Source organism: Rattus norvegicus, chromosome 3, assembly GCF_036323735.1.
Source record: "Rattus norvegicus strain BN/NHsdMcwi chromosome 3, GRCr8, whole genome shotgun sequence".
Lineage (NCBI taxonomy): Eukaryota > Metazoa > Chordata > Mammalia > Rodentia > Muridae > Rattus > Rattus norvegicus.
Genome location: NC_086021.1, coordinates 150,891,078 through 150,914,539, shown reverse-complemented (window position 1 = coordinate 150,914,539; position 23,462 = coordinate 150,891,078). Strand labels below are relative to the sequence as shown.

Here is a 23,462-nt window from a genome sequence, read left to right as displayed (position 1 = left end):
GGTGTGGTGTGTGTGTGTGGTGTGTGTGTATGTGTGTGTGTGTGTGTGTGTGTGGTGTGTGTGTGTGTGGTGTGTGTGGTGTGTGTGTGTGTGTGTGTGGTGTGTGTGGTGTGTGTGTGTGTGTGGTGTGTGTGTGGTGTGTGTGGTGTGTGTGTGTGCGTGTGTGTGTGTGTGTGTGGTGTGGTGTGTGTGTGTGTGGTGTGTGTGGTGTGTGTGGTGTGTGTGGTGTGTGTGTGTGTGTGGTGTGTGTGGTGTGTGTGTGTGTGTGTGTGTGGTGTGGTGTGTGTGTGTGGTGTGTGTGGTGTGTGTGGTGTGTGTGGTGTGTGTGTGTGTGTGGTGTGTGTGGTGTGTGTGTGTGTGTGTGTGTGTGTGTGTGTGTGTGTGTGTGTGTGGTGTGGTGTGCATGTGGAGTTCAGAAGAAAACGTGTAGGAGTCTAAGGTCAGTTGCCTAGGCAGAAAACGCATTTATATATTTATCCATGCTAGCCTCCTACATGTGATTCTAGAAGAAGTTTAGTAACTTATTTTATATATTAAAAAAAATTGGGGGTTTTGACTGTAAACCGGTTTGGGAGAGAATGATCAAGTTAACATTATTGATTCTCTGATCCATAAAACAATCAAGCCTGTCTCCTTTGATTTAGCTCTTCGATTTCTCACAGCAACACTTTGCATTTTTCAATGTCTAGACCTTGGAAGAACTAGAACACACACACACACACACACACACACACACACACACGCACACACACACACGCACGCACAGATAAATATGTAAAAATATTCACAGCTCTGGGAAAGCAGACCCGCTTCTTAAACAATCAGCTATGTATCTGAACATGATCCAGACACAGGCTCCTAGAGCAGTGGTTCTCAACCTGCGGGCCAAGACCGCTCCGGCCAACTGTATATCCAAAAATATTTACTTATGATTCACAGCAGAAGCAAAATTACAGTTATGTGGTTGGGGGTCACTACAACATGAGTTTTATTAAGGGGTCATAGGATTAGGAAGGTTGAGAACCACCATCCTAGAGTGTCTTATTTGGGTTTCCCATTGCTGTGATAAAACACCATGACTAAATGCAAGTTGGGGAGGAAAGGGTTTATTTGGATTTGGGGGGGGGACTTTAAAAGCCATCTGCAATCTGTTATGAAAATGCTATCAGGATCACTGTATCTGATCATAATCCATAATTTCCTGCCAGAGACCCCTCCTATACGCACCACAGTCAGGTGCACCCTTAATCACTCACAGTGAAGATTAATGGAGACTTAGGTGCACCCAATACACAAGGAGAGATCATAGCATCTTAACTTATAAAACAACTTGGCGTGCACTGTGAGAGATGATTTAAGGGTCTCTGTACTGTAGAAGGAATGACAAAAACTGTTTTTTCTCAAAAAAAAAAAAGAATGAGGAGTTGGAGAAAGAATAAATGGAAGGTGCAGGCTAGAGCAAGTGGCCAGGATCAATATTGCTGTAACTCTGCACAGTACTGACTCCACCTCCGTGGACCTCTGGCTACTCCTGAAACCCCCCCCCCCCCATAGACACAGCATATTGCTTACCCATGCATGGGCGAACGTCAAAAAAAATGGTTGGGTCTCAGGCATTGTTGAGCAGAGCTGAGTGGGAGGATGTCTCTGCAGAAATCCAGAGACAATCTGTTGGAGCAAATCTTGGAACTTGGCCACCTAAAGCTCACTGATCAAGCTAGTTGACTAGAATACCTGAAAAGTGGGTTGGTTGGGAGAGACTGCAATGTAGGGGCCATGCTAGGCCATTACACATCCCTCTGACATTCCACGGGAACAGTGCTGCGTTTTCTCATCTGTCAGTGGGTGGAAAAGGAGTGTGAATCATTTGGAGCAAGGCTGAGATACTAAGTCAGCACGAGACATGAGGATTCCCTCCAGAAAAGCAGAGACATTAAAATCTGGAGGGAAAAATAGCAAGCTTGAGTCAACACAGCAAAGGGGGAATCTGTATGCAAAACAGGAACTAAAAAAGGTCAGAAGAAGCAGGTCTGTTCCAAAATTAGGTCTCCATACGGAAATGACATTACCTTCCACAGTACACAGATACAGAGAATCGAGATGGACAAGTTATGTCGGAGTACACTGTCATTAATACACAGAAGAGAAATACACGTTTTAGAGATAGACCTCTCCATACTCAGCCTACAGTAATCTTTGATGTTATAGCAGGATAGGAATATGCATATATCTCTGTAATAATGTGGTTCCTTAGAATAAGTTCTGGGGTCTATCATACAGCTCTCTGTGATGCGAGGGAATTGGCATATCTGACTGTATGCATAGCTACCATGTAGGGAAACATCGCTCTCAGATATAGTCCATGGTTTTGGCCGAGGAGATAATTAGTTTGTGGGCGGTGGGGTGAGTATGACGGGCGAGGCATCCCTTCCCACTCTCAGCGTAATCTGCAGGCCACTTAGGGCAGTTTCCTTTTCACATAAAGAGCAACCGAACGCAGGGAAGAATCTCCTTTGGGGAAAGCCAGATCTCATTTACAGCTGATGTATATAAATCCGTTTCCACGGAAACTGGAGCCTCAAGTTCTATGTGTTCGTGGCGCCATCTGCTGGTAAGATGTAGATTTCATATTATCAGCTCTCAAATACTAATTCTCCAACTTTTTGCTCCTTTACACTGAAAAATTATTGAGGATTCCAAGTGCCCTGTGAATAGAGCATATATATCAATATCAGTGTTACTGTAATTATTACCTTGGAAAATGTTCTTATTTGTTTATGTGTGAAAGTAATAAATCCCATACGAATGTAAGTAATTTAAATGAGAATATTGTTTGCCAAATTGTAAAATTAGTAAAAAAAATTGTATAATGTATGGTTTTAGGAGATATATATCATCATATATAACTATATATACTTAATATATTGAATGAATAGTTCAATGAATGGACATACATGTAGAGGGTTTTTATCTGTGTGAAGGTTTTGCTTGCGTTACATACATTCATGGTAGCTGTGGAGATCAAAAGTGTGCATCCAGGCCTCTGGAACTGAAGTTGGGGAGATCATAAGATGTCATGTAGGTGCTAAGAACCAAACATTGATTCTTTGCAAGAGCAAGGAGGGCTCTTGACTCTCGAGCTGTCACTTCAACCATTCAGTTGCCTTAATCAAAATATATGAAGAGAATCCAAGCTTTTCCGGTAACTGAGGGTATTTTTATTGAAATTTGACAATATGGATTTCAGGAGTTTAGGTGCACTGCGAATCTACAAACATATCACTAAACTTTCGCTTCTCTGCTAGGTTCAAGTCTTTAGGCTTAGAATGGATTTTCATCAGTGTGTGATTTTGTGACATTGTCTCTCCAAGGATTTATTAAGGGGTGTGGATAAGGAAAGGATGAGACTCTTACCCTGTTCTGAATTATGTAGATCCCACACATTTTAGCATATCAGTTTACATCATACACAAGGAAAAATTCTGGAATTGTGACTTTCACTAAATGCAGTCTCATCTCCAGTCCCTTGTTTATGAACAGAAATAGCACAATGTGTACAGGAAGAGGGCCTTAGCGTTTCTCTGATGATCCAGTCACCCAAACACACCCTGGTTGACAGAATCTAAGGGTCATTCGAAGCTCTTATAGCAAAGAAGCTGAAAACACTGAGTTTGGCTCACCGGCCTCTCAGACAGACATTTGCAGCTTCTAGGTACAGACGGCAGAAGTTTGTTCTCGAAAAGCCGACCCTAACAATTGTCAGATTATTTCCTGCCTTTTCTCCAAAACACAGATGATCATCCTAGACAACACAGGGAGAGATTCAAGCCAACTATGACAACTGCATTCTGTAAAGCCAGACAAAATGGCAGGGATGGTGGGAGTCGGGGAATGTTAACACTCAGCAGACCTGATGGAGATCCAGAACCTTCCTCTGGGGGGTCCCTAATATGGCACAGTAGAGACAGCAATAATCCTCCAGCATCCTTCCTGAACCCTCACCTTCTAGCCTGCTTTACAATGCTTCTGTGAGTAACAATAACTGTGATGAAACACCATGACCAAAAGCAAATTGGGGAGGAAAGGGTTTGTTTGGTTTATACTTCCATATTGCCATCCATCACTGAAGGAAGTCAGGACAGGAACCCAAACAAGGCAGGAACCTGGAGGCAGGAACTGAGGCAGAGGCCATGGAGGGTGCTGCTTACTGGCTTGCTCTCTATGGCTTGTTGAATCTGATGTCTTATAGAATCCAAAACAACTAGCCCAGGGATGGAACCATCGACAATAAGCTGGGCCCTCCCTCATCGATCACTAATTAAAAAAATGTCTCTGTCCTCATCTCATGGAAACATTTTCTTAATTGAGGTTCCCTCCTGTCAGATGATTTTAGCTTGTGTAAAACTGACATAAAACTGTCCAACACAGTCAGAAATTCTTAAGATTGCGCTTGCATTAAAAACATGGGTTAATACATGGACTGACCCTGGACTCTAACCTCATAGGTAGCAATGAATATCCTAGTAAGATCACAGTGGAAGGGGAAGCCCTGGGTCCTGCTAAGACTGAACCCCCAGTGAACGTGATTGTTGGGGGGAGGGCGGCAATGGGGGGAGGGTGGGGAGGGGAACACCCATAAAGAAGGGGAGGAGGAGGGATTAGGGGGATGTTTGCCCGGAAACCGGGAAAGGGAATAACATTCGAAATGTAAATAAGAAATACTCAAGTTAATAAAAAAGTAGATGTAAAAAAAAAAATGGGTTAAAACATTGAAGCCTGAGATGTATTTTGATTTTGCACATCTAAGACAGGGATCTTGATTCAGTATGTTTAGGATAAACTCTGGGATGGTTTTAGATTGTATCTAAAACCCAGTTTATTTTACCCAGAGATATTCTAAAGCAATAGGTCAGGGGCTGGAGAGATGGCTCAGTGGTTAAGAGCACTGACTGCTCTTCCAGAGGTCCTGAGTACAATTCCCAGCAACCACATGGTGGCTCACAAACATCTGTAACAGATTCTGGTGTATCTCAAGACAGCTACAATGTACTCATATACATTAAATAAATAAGATATTTTTAAAAAATAATAAAGCAATAGGTCAATGTACTAATCCCAAAGTGACCAATGCTATTTCTAAGCCATCAGATTTCAACCCCACAGTTCAGACATGGCTAAAAGGCAGTCTCTAAGGTGAAAAGCTGTCTTCTGTGCCTCATTTGTATCTGTCCCCTGGCATAAGCAGAGGGATTGTAATGTCTTCTAAAACTTCAAAACAAAAGGAAACATTGTCCTCCCCAGCAACAGAAAAATTCATCCCGCTTTTCTAGTTAGTAATTAAATTATTACCACTTTGTTGCACCCAGTTCCTTCCTGTTGGCTGGATACAATTTGCATACATAAAGCAGAGCAAGAATCCTATCTTCCTCTGTGCGGCTGAATGATTCTTTTAGGCAGCGCCCTGTTACATTTTGAGCATCTGAGTTTTCGAAGGTCCTTGGCGTTATTGATCTGGTGTTATATATGGGTCACTGGTGTTATATAAGACCCAATCTTGTTATTGATCTGCTTGCTACATTTTAGCCAGAGCAGCTTGATTTTAAGGTGTATTATCCTTCAATTTATTTTTATATTAGTAAAAACACATTCTTTTTATTGCTGTTTCTCTTAAGATACTTTCTGGGTATTTCTATTGATTCTGTTTCTTTCAGATGAACTTGAAGATTAAATCAATATTGACTTTGCTTTCTTTTTGCTTTAGACTGGGCCATGCAGGGTTTTTTTTTTAAGATTTATTCATTTTTACTTTATGAGCCTGGTATTTAACTCAAAGATTTTTGTGCACCATGTGGATGCCATGACCTCAAAAGCCAGAATTTCCTGAAACTGGAGTTCCCTAATTCCAAGCAGGTTCTGGCTGCTGAGCCCATGTCCTCTGGAAAAGCAGCAATGCTCTTAACTGCTGAGCTGTCTCTCCAGCCCCGACAAACAGACTCCCCAGTCCGCTGATTGTTTCTTACTATTCGGTACCCTTTCCTTCCTTACCCTAATCTTGCAGGAACTATTCACAACATACTAACAAGTCTATTCTCAACAGTAAAAGAACTTATGGGGGAATCTCTATCCCTGACTTCAAGCTGTATTACAGAGCAATCCTGATTTTAAAAAAAAAACTGCATGGTATTGGTACAGAGATAGGCAGGTAGATCAATGGAATAGAAATGAAGACCCAGAAACGAACCCACACACCTATGGTCACTTGATCTTTGACAAAGGACCTAAAACTATCCAATGGAAAAAAGACAGCATTTTCAACAAATGGTGCTGGTTCAACTTGGGGTCAGCATATAGAAGAATGCAAATTGATCCATTCTTATCTCTTTGTACAAAGCCCCAGTCAAGTGGACCAAGAACCGCCACATAAAACCACATACATGCAAACTAATAGAAGAAAAAGTGGGGAAGAGCCTCAAACACATGGGCACAGGAGAAAATTTCCTGAACAGAACACAAAAGGCTTATGCTCTAAAATCAAGAATCCACAAATGGGACCTCATAAAATTGCAAAACTTCTGTAAGGCAAAGGACACAGTCAATAGGATAAAATGGCAACCAACAGATTTGAAAAGGATCTTTACCAATCCTACATCTGACAGATGGTTAATATCTAATATATACAAAGAACTCAAGAAGTTAGACTTCAGAGGATCAAATAATCCTATTCAAAAATGGGGTACAGAGATAAACAAAGAATTCTCAACTGAGGAATACTGAATGGCCAAGAAGCACATAAAGAAATGTTTTCCCCAGCTCCGAAAAAAAAGAACCAAAAAAAAAAAAAAGAAAGAAAAAGAAAGAAATGTTCAACATCTTTAGTCATCAGGGAAATGCAAATCAGAACAACCCTGAGATTCCACCTCACACCAATCAGAAGGCTAAGATCAAAAACTCAGGTGACAGCAGATACTGGTGAGGATGTGGAGAAAGAGGAACACTCCTCTATTGTTGGTATATTGCAAGCTAATACAACCACTCTGGAAATCAGTCTGGCGGTTCCTCAGAAAATTGGACATAGTATTACCTAAGGACCCATCCATAACACTCCTGGGCACACAACCAAAAGATGCTCCAACATATAACAAGGACACAAGCACCACAATGTTTATAGCAGCCTTATTTATAATAGTCAGAAGCTGGAAAGAGCCCAGTTGTCCTTCAACAGAGGAATGGATACAGAAAATGTGGTACATTTACAAAATGGAGTACTATTCAGCTATTAAAAACAATCACTTTATGAAAATCATAAGCAAATGGATGGAACTAGAAAATATCATCCACAGTGAGGTAACCCAATCACAAAAAACACACATGGTATGCACTCACTGATAAGTGGATATTAGCCTAAAAGCTCGGATTGCCCAAGATACAATCCACATACCATATGAAGTTTAAGAAGAAAGGTGATCAAAGTGCGATGCCTCAGTCCTTCTTAGAAGGGAGAACAAAACATTCATGGTAGGAAATACAGGGACAAAGAGTGGAGCAGGGACTGAAGAAAAAGTTATCCAGAGACACCTCCACCTAGCAATCCATCCCACCAAACACAGCCACCAAACGCAGTCACTATTGCTGATCCTAAGAAGTGCTTGCTGACAGGAGCCAGATACGGGTGTGTCCTGAGAGGCTTTGCCAGAGCCCTCCTGATACAGATGAAGATGGTTCGGCTAACCATTGGACTGAACAAGGGGACCCTAATGGAGGATTTAGAGAAAAGACTAAATGAGCTAAAGGGGTTTGCAACCCCATAGGAAGAACAACAATATCAACCAACCATACTCCACCAGAACTTCTAGGGACTAAACCGCCAACCAATGAGTACATATGGAGGGACCCATGACTCCAGCCACATATGTAACAGAGGATGGCATTGTCCAGCATCAATAGAAGAAGAGGTTCTTGGTCCTGTGAAGGTTTGTTTCCCAAATGTAGGGTAATACCAGGATATTGAGGTTGTAGTGGGTAGGTGGGAATGGGAGCAATCTCATAGAAGCAGGGCAAGGGAGGGAGGTATGGGAGAGGGAGGAAAGGGGATAATATTTGAAATATAAATATATAAAATATCCAAGAAAAATAAATTTAAAAAAAAGCAAGTCGGGGCTGGGGATTTAGCTCAGTGGTAGAGCGCTTACCTAGGAAGCACAAGGCCCTGGGTTCGGTCCCCAGCTCCGAAAAAAAGAACCAAAAAAAAAAAAAAAAAAAAAAAAAAAAAAAGCAAGTCTACTTCTCTTGCAATCCAGACTGCCTGTCAGTCCTTTTTCCTCCAAAGGGACAGACTTTCTTGCATGGTTCTCAGTCCTCTGTTTCTCTGTCATTTAATCTTGGTTGTCAACATGAGCAGCTTGAGAAGTGCCTAGAAAATAGTGAATCACAATTGGAGTGTCTTCATGAGGAAGTTTGCAGAGATTGTTAGTGGTGGGAGAGGGTCAATTCCTGAGTGGGAAAAACCCACTGTAAGTGTGAACAGCACCAGGCAATAGGCTAGGAGCCCAGATGGAGCAGAAACATAGAATATGTGCAAAGCTTGTGTGTGTGCAAACACGCATCACTTCTTGAGTGAATGCCTTTTGGCTAGGAATTGTTGGTTTGCTTTTGATGTTGTCTACAGAGATCCAATCCAAGGTTCCTCTGCTTTGATTGTGGCTTTGCACTAGTGACAAGGGTTTTCAGCCTAATACAAGGACTGTATCATTGGTCCTTTTTGAGAAATGTTCTGTTTCTTGAAATTTCAGTTTCCTCAGCTTTCCAGACTTCAGAGACTATTGTGGAACTACCCAGCCTCTGATAAGCTAGTATTGTTAGTCCCCTCTTGTAATTACATACATAGATGAATAGATGGAAGATAGATAGATAGATAGATAGATAGATAGATAGATAGATAGATAGATAGATAGATAGATAGATAGATGAGGTAGATAGATAGATAGACAGGAGATAGAGGGAGAGAGAGAGAGAGAGAGAGAGAGAGAGAGAGAGAGAGAGAGAGAGAGAGAGTATTCTGGTCAACCCTAATTCTCTCTTTAGTCTTTAAATAAGGCATTGAAAACAGACTTTAATATTTGCAGTTTTTAAACCAATTTTTGAAAACTCTATGTATGTCTTCTTTATCCTATAAAATGAGGTATCTAAATCTTTCCACTACAATCCAATAAGATAATTTGGTATTCATAATATCATCTAGACTGGGTCTTTCTGAGCCCACATTGACACTGCTTAAATATTCAAGTATAACTTTACATGCTGCCACCATCAATCATCAGATATTTTTACATTACTCTGTCTAGGAAAATAAATATAACTAAAGGTGTCAGGGCAAGGTGTTACCTACCTTCATTGTCCATTTAGCAAAACAACAACAGAAGGTATCCCATCCCTACCTCTAGTGCCTATCATTCCTGTGGATCTGACCTCACGTCCAATCAAAAACCGGTTGGCTACTTCTATACCTATCACATCTTTGTTGCACAGGTGGTCACATCTTGTCAGGTACGTTATCATTGTAGCATGGAGGGTCCAGGACTGGGTGGACCATTAACGACATTGCTGCCCTAACATCTTCTATAGTGCCTTCTGGCACTGTGTAAGGTAGCCTAAAGAAAGCTTCCTGATCAAAGTTTACTTCTCCATGTCCTGTATTCAAAGTGTCTTCAGCAGTAGGGTCTTACCACATAGTTGTAGTAGAGCGAGAGCAACATCACTAGTCTGTGTTGTTGGTACTCTTGGATGTCCCTGGGGTCTCCCTAACACCAACTTGAAGGATATTATCCTGTGTCTGGAACTGAGATTTTCATCTGATACCTGTCTTCTGGGAGCAACATTGTCCACCCTGCAGGGTAGCTGCAGGACTCAGACTCCCTTTTATTTCTTTCTTTCTTTCTTTTTTTTTTTTTTTTTTTTTTTTTTTTTTTTTTTTTTGGAGCTGGGAACCGAACCCAGGGCCTTGTGCTTGCTAGGCAAGCGCTCTACCACTGAGCTAAATCCCCAACCCCTCAGACTCCCTTTTAAATGCATATTTTAAATTAGTATTAAATTAAGTAGTTTGTAAGAACTAGTAGAGCTCCAAAAATCTACCTCGCCTATTTTTAGTTTTGGAATAACCCAGTTCCCACTCTCACCTTTCCAATCTTTACTTTCTACTTGGTTTTTGTCCTAAATAATTTTTCTACAATTTCTAAAAGGATAGTCAACATTTTTCTACCATTTTTAGCATTTTTGGAGTTAAGTTTTGAGTTCGAATTATCTGATTAATCATGTTTTCAAATACATTATGAAGACAAAAACAAAATTATTTGTTTCATTTTCAGTTTATCATATTTCAGCTCCAATAAGAGACCAAATAAATGTATCACTTATTTATTATATGAATGTGTGAACTAAGCTTCTTGGTCTTGGATACTTTGAAACTAAAATAAATAAGTAAGTAAGTAAATAAATAAAAACAAACAAATGCCATGATTACCTTAAAATATTACTTCCTCTTAAAGCCACAATAAGCCATTTATAAAAAAGGAATGAAAATTTTTATTTGGCATTATAAAATATAATCCTCAACTAACTAAACCAGTTTTTTTTAGATTTTTAGTTTGTTTCATAGTATTTTATAGTTACATTAAAAAGGATGAAAGGCAATAATACATCTGTCTATCACTTTGTCTATTTCTGGTTTTTACTCCCTTACTGTTGGACAGTTAGGTTTTCTGAGTTATGGCTATTGTGCAGAATGCCACAGGGATCATGGACACACAACTACTTATTAAAGATTCTGATTATGGTTCTTTTGGGTCTAGATGCTGTTTGACCAAATCATATGCCAGGTCTGGTTTAAAGTCATGGAGAGCTCCCATACTGTTAGTCGCTGGACCATTTTACATCTCCCCACTTGCTGCAGCAACTTTACTTCCCAGGCGTGGCTCTACGCTGACGTTATTACGACTGTGCAAGCTGCTGCAGCAAGTGGAGCCTAGCAAGAGGCTTCTGATCCTTTGACTCTGCAAGACCCATACTGACCGCTTCAGTCTTCTTCCTCCCCAGCTTTTGGCCTCCATCTGTACCCATGTCACCATGGACTTTATGACTCAAAAGAAGCCCCTAGACCAACTACAAATTATCTAATTGTCTGCTCAATCTTCTCATGTAGCCTCCATAAAGACATTCTGATTGGATTCCATGCAGATTCCCTGACTTTGTCTTCAAATCATTCATTCTTCATTGTCCCTAGGGGAAAGAGCATCCTTTCTCCAACTGTTCTTTATTTGTTGCCAAGTTTAATAAAGTGTTAATAATACTTAATACTTTATTAAAATAGACAAAATAGTTTATTTATTGTTTATTGTTATCTGTGATGTTCTTTTCTATCAATTTACATGTATTTCCTCACTTTACATCACAGTCATTTCTACCATTGTTATTATCATAATCATACTTCCCCCACTAATAAAAAACAACTACCATATAAAGATTAAGGAATTACCCTATACACCTGGTAAGTGGGGATCCAGAATCAATCCTAGGATCTTGTAGTGGTTTAAATAAGTTTTGCCCACATAGACTCATGGGTTTGAATGTTTGACCCACAGGGAGTGACACTATTAGGAGGTGTGCCCTTGTTAGAATAGGTGCGATGTTGTTAGAGGACATGTGTCACTGTGGGGGTGGTCCTATGCTTAACCTCTGCTCAGGGCAAAGGACCCAGTCTTCCCTGGGCTCCCTTCAGAACAAGATGTAGAACTCTCAACTCCTTCTCCAGCACCATGTCTGCCTGGATGCTGCCATGCTTCCTGCCATGATGATAATGGACTGAACCTCTGAACCTGCAAGTCAGCCCTAATTAAATGTTGCCTTGGCCATGGTATCTCTTCACAGCAGTGGAAACCCTAACTAAGACAGACCTAGACCTCAAAACAGGGAGATGGCAGTCTTGACTACTCTTATGGTACTCTAGCCTGTTGACTAAGGGAAACACAAAGGAAATTCTATTTCACAGAGTATGCCCAGGGCAGACAGTGTAGAGGTCTCTGATAGCAGTTTGTTACAAAGGAAAACGGGAAATGTGTTAATAGTAGACCCTGATATAGGGACTTTGGCAGAAATACTTCTTCTGAAAAGTGGTCCCAGAATATTGAAGCAGGCGAGCAGGGAAAGAGGGCTTCTGGGCTGCTTGCTGCACTGTGTGTTGAGTTCCGGTCCCATAGAGACTCTGAGGGACCTTATGGAACACAGCTCACCATTACTCCATCCGAGGAAGGAATGGCTGAGACCTTCATCCATTCAACTGCCAGTCATCTCTTGACTTTGACTAAGCGTTGGCCCAAGGGCAGTTGCCTCTCTTGTGTAGATTGTGCTGACCACAGCTTGTTTTCTGTAGCTTCAAAGAAGACAGAAGGGTGGAACTATACACACGTGACACACTGACACCCAAGCATCCTACACCGTATGGAGCTTTGAGAACAGCAGGGAAGCAGCACGGAGCATGACAGACTTGGGTAACATCCTCAGTGGTCAGCGCGCTGCTAAGATGCAGAAACTTGCTACCAAACGCAGATAAAGTCAGAAATGGAATCAGTTGGTGGTCTCTGTCGAATGCTCCTTCACCTTTACCTTTAATTTTCTTCTCAAGGAAGTTGGTAACGGGCTCTGAAATCAGTATGACTTGAAAGTTAGGGCTACACTCAAGGAAGACTTCATGCCAGCCAAAAGGTTGTTAGGCCACAGCATATCTTCACATTATCACTTTGACCAGAGATGCATTTGATAGACAATGTGTCTCTTCTAGTACCTTCTCTTTTATGAACAAAATGCCGTTTAATAAGTTCTCCCTCAAAAGGGAGAAAGGAAAGTTAGTTGTGCATAAGAAAAAACAACCATAAACTTAGTATACAGTGAAATTTTGCCAGTGAACTTGAAAATTGGCAGTTGCTGCAGGGGCTGATGACCTTTGCTCCGTGAAGCATCCATCGAGTAGTGAAAGCCTAGGAATTGACTTTTCTGTAGTCTCTCTGTATCATGTAGCTGCTGCTGCTGCTGCTGCTGCTGCTGCTGCTGCTGCTGCTGCTGCTGCTGCTGCTGCTGTTCCTCCTCTCTTCTTCCTCCTCCTCCTCCTCCTGAAGATATTAATGAAGGTGCTCAAAGCTGACAGTCAGTCAAGTGGGAGGTCAATGAGACCAGAAGCCAGAAAAACTGATCTTTCTATGTGACTGGGACCAGGATTCCCAAGGTCAGTGGTCCCACAAGATCCAGGTGGATTGTGAGACCACTGAAATTATAATGGATAATCCTACCACGGCCCACACCTATAATCCAAGAACTGAGTAGGGAGAGGGAGGAAAATCAGAACTCCAAGATCACACTCAGGAAAATAAGAAATTCAAGACCAGTATAGGCTACGTGAGAATCTGTCTCAAAAGAAAGAAAGAAAAAAAGAGGAGCTAGAGAAATGGCTCAGTGGTTAAGAGCGCTGGCTGCTCTTCCAGAGGTTGTGAGTTCAATTTCCAGCAACCACATGGTGACTCACAAACATCTGTAATGGGATTTGATTCCTCTTTGTGATGTGTGGGAAGAGAAAGCATTCATATACATAAAATAAATATATAAATATTTTAAAAAGAGAGTGTAGTTTTTAAAAAAGACTGGGTACTTTGCTATAACTATGCTTGGATAACGCAATTTGTCATAGAGACTCGGGGCATGGAATATACAAATTCTTTCTCTTTTTCACTTTATCTTTCTTTATTATTATTATTATTATTATTATTGTTATTATTATTGCTGTTCCCCTCTTTCCTCCTTATCATTGATTGTGTTTCTCATTTAACCTATTTGAATCTATAGGCTCCCTGCTGCCTAAATAAAGTCTGACCTTGAAAAATGCCTCTTATCTCTCCGACTCCCAAGCAAGTTATGGGACACCTTGGGAGGTGTCTGGCTTTATTTAGTGCTTTTTAATGAAGTCTTCAGAGCTCTGAGAGCTATAAATCATGGACTGAAAGGTTGGGCTTCGTGCTTAATGGTCAGGCTAAGACAAAATGCCTTCCTCTTGGGTTTCAGCAAGTTATTAGCCAGCACCAGAGATTTCACTACTCAGCAGTTTCCAAAGTTTTCCCTCTAATAACCCTTACATTCTGTGAGTAAACTTTATGATGTCTTCCCTGCCCTGCCATGTCTCAAAATAAAGAGGCCTACAGTGTCCTTCTCTGATTACTGTGGAGTCATCAATTTTTTTAGAGCGTCTGCTCACTAAGATGTGTTTCCTTTAGTGACAGCAATCTGCCCAGTGTCTTTCACTTTAGACCAGCCGTCTTCGGTGTTACTCTGTTCACGGATTCAGACCTGGCAACAGCACATACAGGTTACTTCTCTTATGGGTGTGGCAAAAACAACTTAAAGGAGCAGAGACTTTATTTCCGTTCCCGGTTAGAGAAGATGTCATCTGTGGGTTGGGCAGAAAGCATGGTGGTACTCAGATCCATGACAACAAGAGGGTGTGGCACTGTTTATTTCATCTCATTGGCTCGTACTGCAATGAAGCTTGATTGAAGGTGAATCCAGCTATAATTTTGGAGGTACACCCTCCAGGGACCCTCATGTTTCAACAATGTCCTGCTCCCGAAAGTTATGCAACCTTCCAAAAGAATGTGGCCAGTTGATAGCAAGTGTTCCACTGAGAATCCATAGGGGACATTTCACTTATAAACCAAAACATTCTACTTCTGTTCTTTATAGGATCAAGACTGTGATGGTTTGCATATGCTTGGCCCAGGAAATGGCACTATTAGAAGGTGTGGCCTTGTTGGAGGAAGTGTGTCACTGTGGGCGTGGGCTTGGAGACCCTCCTCCTAGCTGACTGGGGATGCTCAGTCTGTTCCTGGCTTTCTTCGGGTGAAGATGTAGAACTCAGTTCCTTCTGCACCATGCCTGCCTGGATGCTGCAATGCTGCCATGCTCCCGCCTTGATGATAATGGACTGAACCTCTGAACCTGCAAGTCAGCTCCAATTAAATGTTGTCCTTTATAAAACTTACATTGGTCATGGTGTCTGTTCACAGCCATAAAACCCTAACTAAGACAACAACTATCTCCTAATGTCAAATGTATTCGTTTTACACATTCTGCCTTCAAAGGCCCTCATAGTTTTCATATTTCTCAACACTATTCAAATGTCAAAATAGTCCTATGAAACTTGAGTAAGACTTTTAGCTGTGAGTGCCTGTACAATCAGAAAGAAAATCACAAACTTCGAATATCTAATAATGCAGAACAATCATGCCATATGGTCTCCTGGGGTCTTGGAGGAGAATAAAGATTCTGCCAGGGATTAGATTAGAATCTGTTCATGTTATATTCCAGCAAAGGATCTGCATGCATTCTGTCCATGAATTGAGATTTAACTAGGGATGGATTGGAAAGTAACAGTCTAAGTCATTTGGAGGAGGAGATTTCAAGACAACGCATAGTCCATGCTGTGACACAGTTGTGGCTGAGATGTAATTGCAGTGGAAGAGGGTGCTGAATTGGAATTGAAACGTGTGGAGATGATCTAAGGTTAGAGCCGGGGGGCGGGGGGGAGCATAGCAACAAGAACCAGACCAAAGTAGAAACACAGCACGGCAAACAGCAAATACCGCAGCTCCTTGTGTGACATCATTGGTGACGTCACCTGTACTCCAACACACGGGAATAGCTCTGCCCTCTGGCTCTAGTGCCTCCATGTTGGGCTGGATTCACCCAATAGCTGTAGCTTTTTTAACTCAGCAGGCGCGCCCATTCCTGGCATCGCCAAGGTCCTGCCTGTCTTCTACAACTTAGATCTTATTTTCCCAACTTCACCCAATGACTCCATCCATGCAGAGAGTCTGACGCTGCTATTCCTTGATGGCATTGCCTGACCTTCATGCAAGCTTCCAGGCTACCTTCACTTTTGTGCCCAATAAAACGACACCAAGTCCTGCTGCCAGTTTGATATAACCTGGCCCCCATTCATCACAACTTCTGTACCGTCAATATATTTAGGCACCTAACCCTGGGAAAACACATTCCTTGGAAGTTGTTCCTAAACAGGGAATATTTGCTTGTGCATTCTCTATTCGAGCTCTTTCTTTCCTAATTTCTATACATTTTTTTTCCAGTAGATGGGGTCCTACCCTCAAGGCACTTTTTTTAATTGCATTTTTTATTTACATTTTAAATGTTATCCCATTTCCTGGTTCCCGCTATCCCACCCCAACCCCTGCTTCTATGAGGGTGCTCTCTCACCCACCCACCAACTCCCTCCCTCCTCCCCTCCCTGACATTCCCCTACACTGGGGCATTGAGCATTGACAGGACAAGGGCCTCTCTTCCCATTGATGGTCAACAAAACTATCCTCTGCTACATTGTGGATAGAGCCATAGGTCCATCCCTGTGTTCTCTTGGGATGGTGGTTTAATCCCTGGGAGCTCTGGAGGGTCTGGTTGGTTGATATTGTTGTTCTTCTTATGGGGTTGCAAACCCCTTCAGCTACTTTGGTCCTTTCTCTAACTCCACTATTGGGAACCCTCTTCTCAGTTCAATGGTTGGCTGCAAGCATCCACCTCTGTAACTGTCAGGCTCTGACAGTGCCTTCAGGAGACAGCTATATCAGGCTCCTGTCACCATGCATTTCTTGGCATATTGTCTAGGTTTAGTGGCTATATATGGGATGCATCCCCATGTGGGGCCATCTCTGGATGGCCCTAAAGGCACTGTCTTATTGTCCCAGTACAGAATGCAAAGTTTCTCTTTAATTTCACTAATCTAATAGTCAACATTCCATCGTCTGTGTCTACTTTATCCCCAACTTTAAACTTGCCTACATTTCTAGCCTTCCTATCTTTCTGACTCACTTTCTACTCTCTTTCACTGTGAAAGAGAGTGAGAAGCAGTAAGCATGCCATAGCCTGAATGCTAGATTGTTTCACAATTTCCTCTGAGAAGCAAACTAGTGTGTTATTTTGACCTCTTCTCCACCCAAAATTTCAGGACATGGGCAGAATGCAGTGAGATCCACTGAAACTCAGTGGCTTCTAATCTAGACCCCAAAAGAATACTTGTCTTCTGGAACCTCACAAGCAGTCTTTACTTTCCTCATCCCCCCCCCCCACCGCCTCACCAGGATGTCCATTCAAGTCCCTTTACAGCACCCTAAGGTTTCTCTGCCTTAAGCTGTAAATTCCCTTCACATTCCTTCCACAAACCAGTGCCAGATACCTAAGAATCACATGATCTCAGTCAAGGACAACAGAACCAATTTTCTGTATTAGCTTCTCCCCTCCCCTCTTCATTTTTGTGGCAAAATACCTGAAAGGGAGAAACAGAAAATGGAGGATTTATTTCAGCTCATTCTTTAGGGTAACACCGTCCATTGGCATTGAACTTATAGATGATCCACCATACTGTCTATATGATGGGAGAAGGAGTCTCAGAAGTAGTCAGCATTCCATTGTCCATGTCCACTTTATCCCCAACTTTAAATTGCCTACATTTCTTTCCTCAGAAGGTAGCTCCATGGTAACAGAGGTATTTGGATGATTTGAATGAGACTAACCCCCTAAGTGCATATACTTGAATGTTTCCTTGTTGGTGGACTGTTTAGAAAGGATTAGGAGGTGTGGCCTTGTTGGAGGAGGTCTGTCACTTGGGGTAAAATTTGAGGTTTCAATGGCCCATGCCAGGCCCAGCCTCTTTCTTCTTTCCTTCTCGCCCTCTCTCCCTCTTTCCTGCTCCCTCTCTTCCTCTCTGTTGTGTGCTTGTGGATAAGATATAAACTCTCAGTTACTGGTCCAGCAACATATCCGCCTGCCTACTACCCTGCCTCTTACCTCGATGGTCGTGGACTCACTCTCTGAAACTGTAAGCAAGCCTCCAATTAAATGCTTTCTTTTATAAGTTGGACATGGTTTATCTTCACAGCACTGGAAGAAATTTAAGAGTATAGCACTGTTGTTCACATCCTGACAGACTGGTAAACAGAGAGTAAAGCACAGGCTGGAGTCAAGGACATACTAAAATCCCGAAGGTCTGCTGCTCACCGCGGACCCACTTTCCCCATTTCTTAATGGTTCCAAAAACGTCCTAAAATAGCACCACCTACTGGAGATTAATGAACTTTAGGCAACAATTACCAATCCAACCATAGAGCAAGCTATCAGTTAGAAATTCAAATGGCTACAAGTCCCAATGTCTCGGAAACACCTGCCACAAATCTCAAAGAAGAAAGCCATCCATCAAACCTACCTGTCCCTGTGTTATTTTAATGCCACATAACAAATTCAAACAAGTCTCTTACACAGTTGTATTAAATCAAGTGGGAACGAGACACTATGGCGCTTGGAGGGCATAGCCAAGGGCTTCAGAAACACCAGGCAACATATGGGTCTATTCATGTATTTGGTTGCAGAACAGGGTGGGTATTGCCTAGAACCAGCTCAAAGTATGGGCGCCTTCTCATACATGGGACTTTAGGAATAGTGAAAAGCTTCTCAATTCTGAGTACTGTCCTTACTTCTCACTGAGCTTTGCAGCTCCTTTTTATTTTTTTGTCAGAAAAGCACTGTACAAATGTGTGTCTCTGAAATGCATTCTCTAGATCCAGAACAGGATCAAGAACCACAGCTCTAGTGTCCTCCGTTTAGGATCCCTAGAAATGGGATCTGAGTGGAAGATCGTAGCAGCTCTCACTATGGGGGATACGGAGTTGCTCAGAGGAAGCTGGCACCACAAATAGCAGGGCATTTGCTTGAGTCTTGCTGGAGATGAAGAGACTTTCACCTTTAATGACTGTATAACCTTCTTCCTGGTTAAACCAGAGCCTGCACCTAGGGGCAACTTAATGTCTCCTCCAATTGCAAGTATATACTTGTATTTAAGATCAGCAGTTTCAAAACCATTATGAAACTGTTTGTTGATTTTGCTTTGTCTTCAGATCTTGCTGTATATGACAAGCATACCCGAGCTTGCCTTGAATTTGTAGGCTTCTTGCTTCCATCTCTAGGGTGCTGGGTGTGCAACAACCTGGCCTTCAACTTTGGAAAAAGAAGCAGATATTCACTTGGAACCAGTGTCTCTCTCTCTCTCTCTCTCTCTCTCTCTCTCTCTCTCTCTCTCTCTCTCTCTCTCTCCCTCAAAGAAAAATCCCAATTTCAAGTCTGTTTTATCTTTCCTATTATATTTGGGTTTGACCTTTAAGTAAAGACCCTGCTTAAGCTGGCAGCCATTTTCTTCAGCTTCTTGACTTGAGAAAATGTTCTCTATCTGTTGAGTTCTAAGGCGTTAAGCAAATGTTTGTCTAACCTTTGCTACAAGCATAAGCTCACCTTTTAATAAAGTACACCCAAAAGGCAGCACTACAAGTCTGCTGTAGCTCTGAGCCGTGTTCCGACCAGGCAGTGGAGGAATTAAAGAACTGTCTTGTTTGAATAGGAAGTCCTGTGTGATGAGTCTGCCAGCGAGGGCAGGCTGGGACTGGCAAGAAGCTATGAATATAAACTAGAGATGAGTCCTGGCCTATTTTGACGTATCGCTGTGAGCGTGCAGGTAGCTGACTATAGGCAGCTTGGCGTGCTTGCCACTGCTGTGGGAATAGCCTGGGCTAAAGCTGAGCCTTTGGGAGAAATGTAAAGGTTTGCTTTTATCTTGTCTGACAGAGATAGGATACTGTGAAGTGGGAACTTAAGGGGGAATTACCACTGTCTTGCTATTGTACCATCTAGGATTTTCTCCTCAGATGGGAAACACTTACAAGAATTATTTTTCAGTCTGAAGCATTCACTGGCAAGGTTCTATAAGTAGACGGTCCAGAGCTTGGAAAACATACAGCTATGTTACCACTTGTACCCTTGAATGCTAAGCTTTCTCCAGGCTCCGCACCTCCAACCCCCGTGGTGGGCCTGCTTGTTAGGGGTTGGGAAATCATAGGGTTTTTTTCTCAATAAATAGACTCTGGGTGGGGCAGGGGAGGAGCAGGGTACCAAAACTTCCTTAGTGAGTGAATGTAGAGAGATCATCAGTAAGAGAGCAGGCAAGCAAGGCAGAGGAGAGAAGAAAAGGACAGAGGGTGGGTTTGACAACAAGAAGGCTATCATGTGTTCAGTATTAATTAAGGACATCTAAGAGACATGGGAACTACTACACAAGCAAGCTAGCCTCTTGCAGGGTGAGTCTGTGTTGTACACCAACCTCCATCACTCACTGGCTATTTATTCCCTGGTGGTATTGAATCCCTGGCCTTTCCAGGTTACCTTGAAAGGATAAATTTGAATGGCCTGATGGACCATTAGGTACACACACAGTGGTGTGGACTAGGTATCAATAGCAACTACCATTGTCTCTAGCCTTGTAAATTTTCTATACAAAGTCAGGAGGCTCAGTCATTGATCTTCGTAGCTAGTCGAATTCTCTTCTATAGATCAAACGACCTAGATTCAGGCAATTAGGACCTGGGCAGACTAAGCCAACTTCTCCAGCCTACCCTTCTGGACTGAGAGATGAAAGCTTTTGCATGTTTGCCTAATGGCCAAGGTGCTACTTTATCGCCCATTTGGTTCTTTCACCCTATGGATGTCTAATAGATCTGCCCCACCCCACCCCCAAGTCTCAGGGCAGGAAAAGTCAGTAACTGTAGGATGTACAAAGCCCTAACCCAACTTCCAACTTTTAATGTGCTCTATAGCCATGCTTCACAACCCCTAGTTCTCAGGGCTCATTCTGGGAATGATACAATGTTACACGAGGACATGGGGCGTTAATTTGTTAAAATTTAAATTCAACAGCAAGTTTAAAATATCATGCAAGCTTTATTCAAGCTGTGAACAATGACAACCTAGATCAAAGCTTGAATAGGTTTTATCCAGTCTTTACCCAATATTCTATGAGAATACAAAAAAGCCGCACATTGCAAAATAGGCATTAGGTCTCCCCTCCTCTCCTCCCCCTCCCTCTCCTCTCCCTCTCCATCTCCCTCCACTCCTGAAAGTATCTTTCTGTGTAGTCCAGGCTGTCTCAAACTCAAGCTCCTCCTGCCTCAACTTCCCTAGTGATAAGATTACAGGTGTATCACCATGCCCAGCTACGTATCTATTTTGAATCTTCACTCCTCATGTATGAGAACTGGTTAATTCATTTCTCTTCCCAGAGATGAAGTCTGTGATGCAGAGTATACTGCACGGTTTACACTAACATTTAAATAATTTCTCTCTGTAAGCAAAAGGCAGTGTCAACATTGAACCGGTGCAATGTTTAAATTTTAATTGTGTCCACAAATGCGGAGACCCTCTAAATAGAACGATGTGCTTAGGAAGATCTTCAGAGAAAGGTTAGACAGGATGACAATAGCAAAGGAAGGGGTAAGAAGGAAAACAGAAATAAAAGCCTGAAAGAGACAGCTGGTGCTATTGAAGTTGACAATGCCCGCGTTACAGAGGGGCAAGGAAGTGCTATTTTTATTTGCGAAATAAGAAGACATTGTAATCATCTTCAGGAAAAAGCCATAAAGTAAAGAGGGCATGATAGTTGTTTGAAAAGCAATTAGGCTATCCCCTGGAGGAGATGGAAAATAGATTCCAGAAGAAATGCAAGGGGCCCTTTTGACCCTGTCAGGTGTCAATGCTTCACCAGCCAGGAGCCCTCGTGGTGCTGATGTGCTAGGGATGGCACTGAGGGAGATGTCAAATCAGGAGCAAAGCAGCAAGGGGAAGGTGCTGGGAACAATGGAGGAAAGAGTTCGTGGGTGCTCTTCTACGTGTTGCTGATGGCAGGGGGCAGCTGTGTCTGTGTCACAAGCTGTGTATATGATAAGCATGCTACAGTGAATTTGCAGAATCCTATTTTTCATGTTCCCATTCTACCTAATGACTCGTTACAGAAGAAGGACTTGCAAAACAAATACCTACCCCGATAATTGATTAGGCCTGCTGACATATGTCATTCTTTTGGAGTTCACCGACTGATTTATTCGTGTCATCTCTTAGTGTAGGTTACTTCCACCTCAGTGATGCTCATGCAGGGGTTCAGGGTACCCGTTGATAGGGTGCTGTCTTTAGCACCACCAACTATATTTAGCAGCATCCCTGGCGATTGCTCCTCAATGCTAGTAGTCTCCCCCAGTCATGCCTGAAAGTTTCCAAACGCTGCTGGCAGGGACAGACACTCAGTGATGAGTCAGAATAGCCCTTGGTTAAGAACTATGTTGTTCCCAGAAGTAAAAAAGCAAAAGATGGTTTTCATCAACCATATTCCAGCAGAGTGTCATGAGCAAGCTTACAGACAGTCATAAAGCTGGTCATCTGGCTTCAGATCTAAGCCCCCGGCCCCCGCCTTATGACTCAAATGATGGGGACACAATGCTGTCTTTTGGAGCCACCCCACAGCGCCATCTAAGACACCAGGAGTTGTGTTAATTGTTCTCCAGACAAGCTTCCACTCTGCGCGAAAGGTGTTGATGCTGCTTTCTATAAATGAATTAAACCAACTAAAACAAATTATAAACCCTGCAGGGCTCCATATCAAAAGGAAACAGGCAAGGTGGGTTTGAAAGAGAACCGTCAGCTTTCCCCTAACGTGGATTTTTCAAATCTGTCAAATTCATTTTAAGGTCTGCAGCAAAGGCATATTAATACCTCTTATCTGTGCCAGGTGTCAAGCAGATTTGCATATCATGCATTGATGGGAAGAGAGGCAATGGAGGCTCCATGAGAAACTATTCTGGATGCTTCTATGACAACCATACCTAGTTTTCTTAGGAAATGTCGCTCTGTGTGCTGAACCCAAACTAACCACCAGAGGTCACCCTAGCCCTATCACAAAGTTTCCAGGTCTCCAGAAGTAGATCACAGAGAGAATCCTAGGCTAGATTAGCTGCTGGAGCTCCAGGGGGCGCAAGAGGACTTCCTGAATATTCTGAGATGAGGTGAGGGGGAGGATGAAACAAAGTGAAAGCTGGCCCCTCACAAAGGCAGCTGCAGCAGATGAGGTCACTGTTGGGGGCAGACGCCTCCATTTATGAGCTTCTTGGGTTGTACTGTTTTTTGTTTCCAATCTCTATAACCACAGTCTATCACATCTTTGCAGAACTGTGTGATAATGTTGCTTACCTACTACAATCCTTAGCCAATGACTTGTCTGTTACCACATCAAAATACTGGAGATTGGGTTGTTTGTGAAGAACAGTCACTTAACTCACTGTTTGAAAGGTAGAAAGTTTAAGAGCATGTTGCTGGCATCTGGTGAGGACTTTTCTTGCTCTGTGGTACCTTGATAAAAGGGCATGAGGCATGTGCTACACAGTCTGCTTTCACAACAAAGCCACTTCTGAGCCAATCCATTAATGAGCTAAGCCCTCACAAGTCCATGATCTCTCAAATGCAAACATCTTATCTATCCCTATCATGATACAGTG

The 23,462-nt window shown here is 42.4% G+C and overlaps 1 long non-coding RNA gene across 1 annotated transcript in view; it reads left to right on the top strand.

Moving 5' to 3' along the window:
* Positions 1-15,024, top strand: part of LOC120101719 (uncharacterized) — a 128,695-nt gene extending 113,671 nt beyond the window's left edge. The window contains exon 3 of the long non-coding RNA XR_010065410.1: positions 14,776-15,024. This is a non-coding gene — a long non-coding RNA (uncharacterized LOC120101719). The remainder of the gene's footprint in view (positions 1-14,775) is intronic.
* Positions 15,025-23,462: the final 8,438 nt, after the last annotated feature.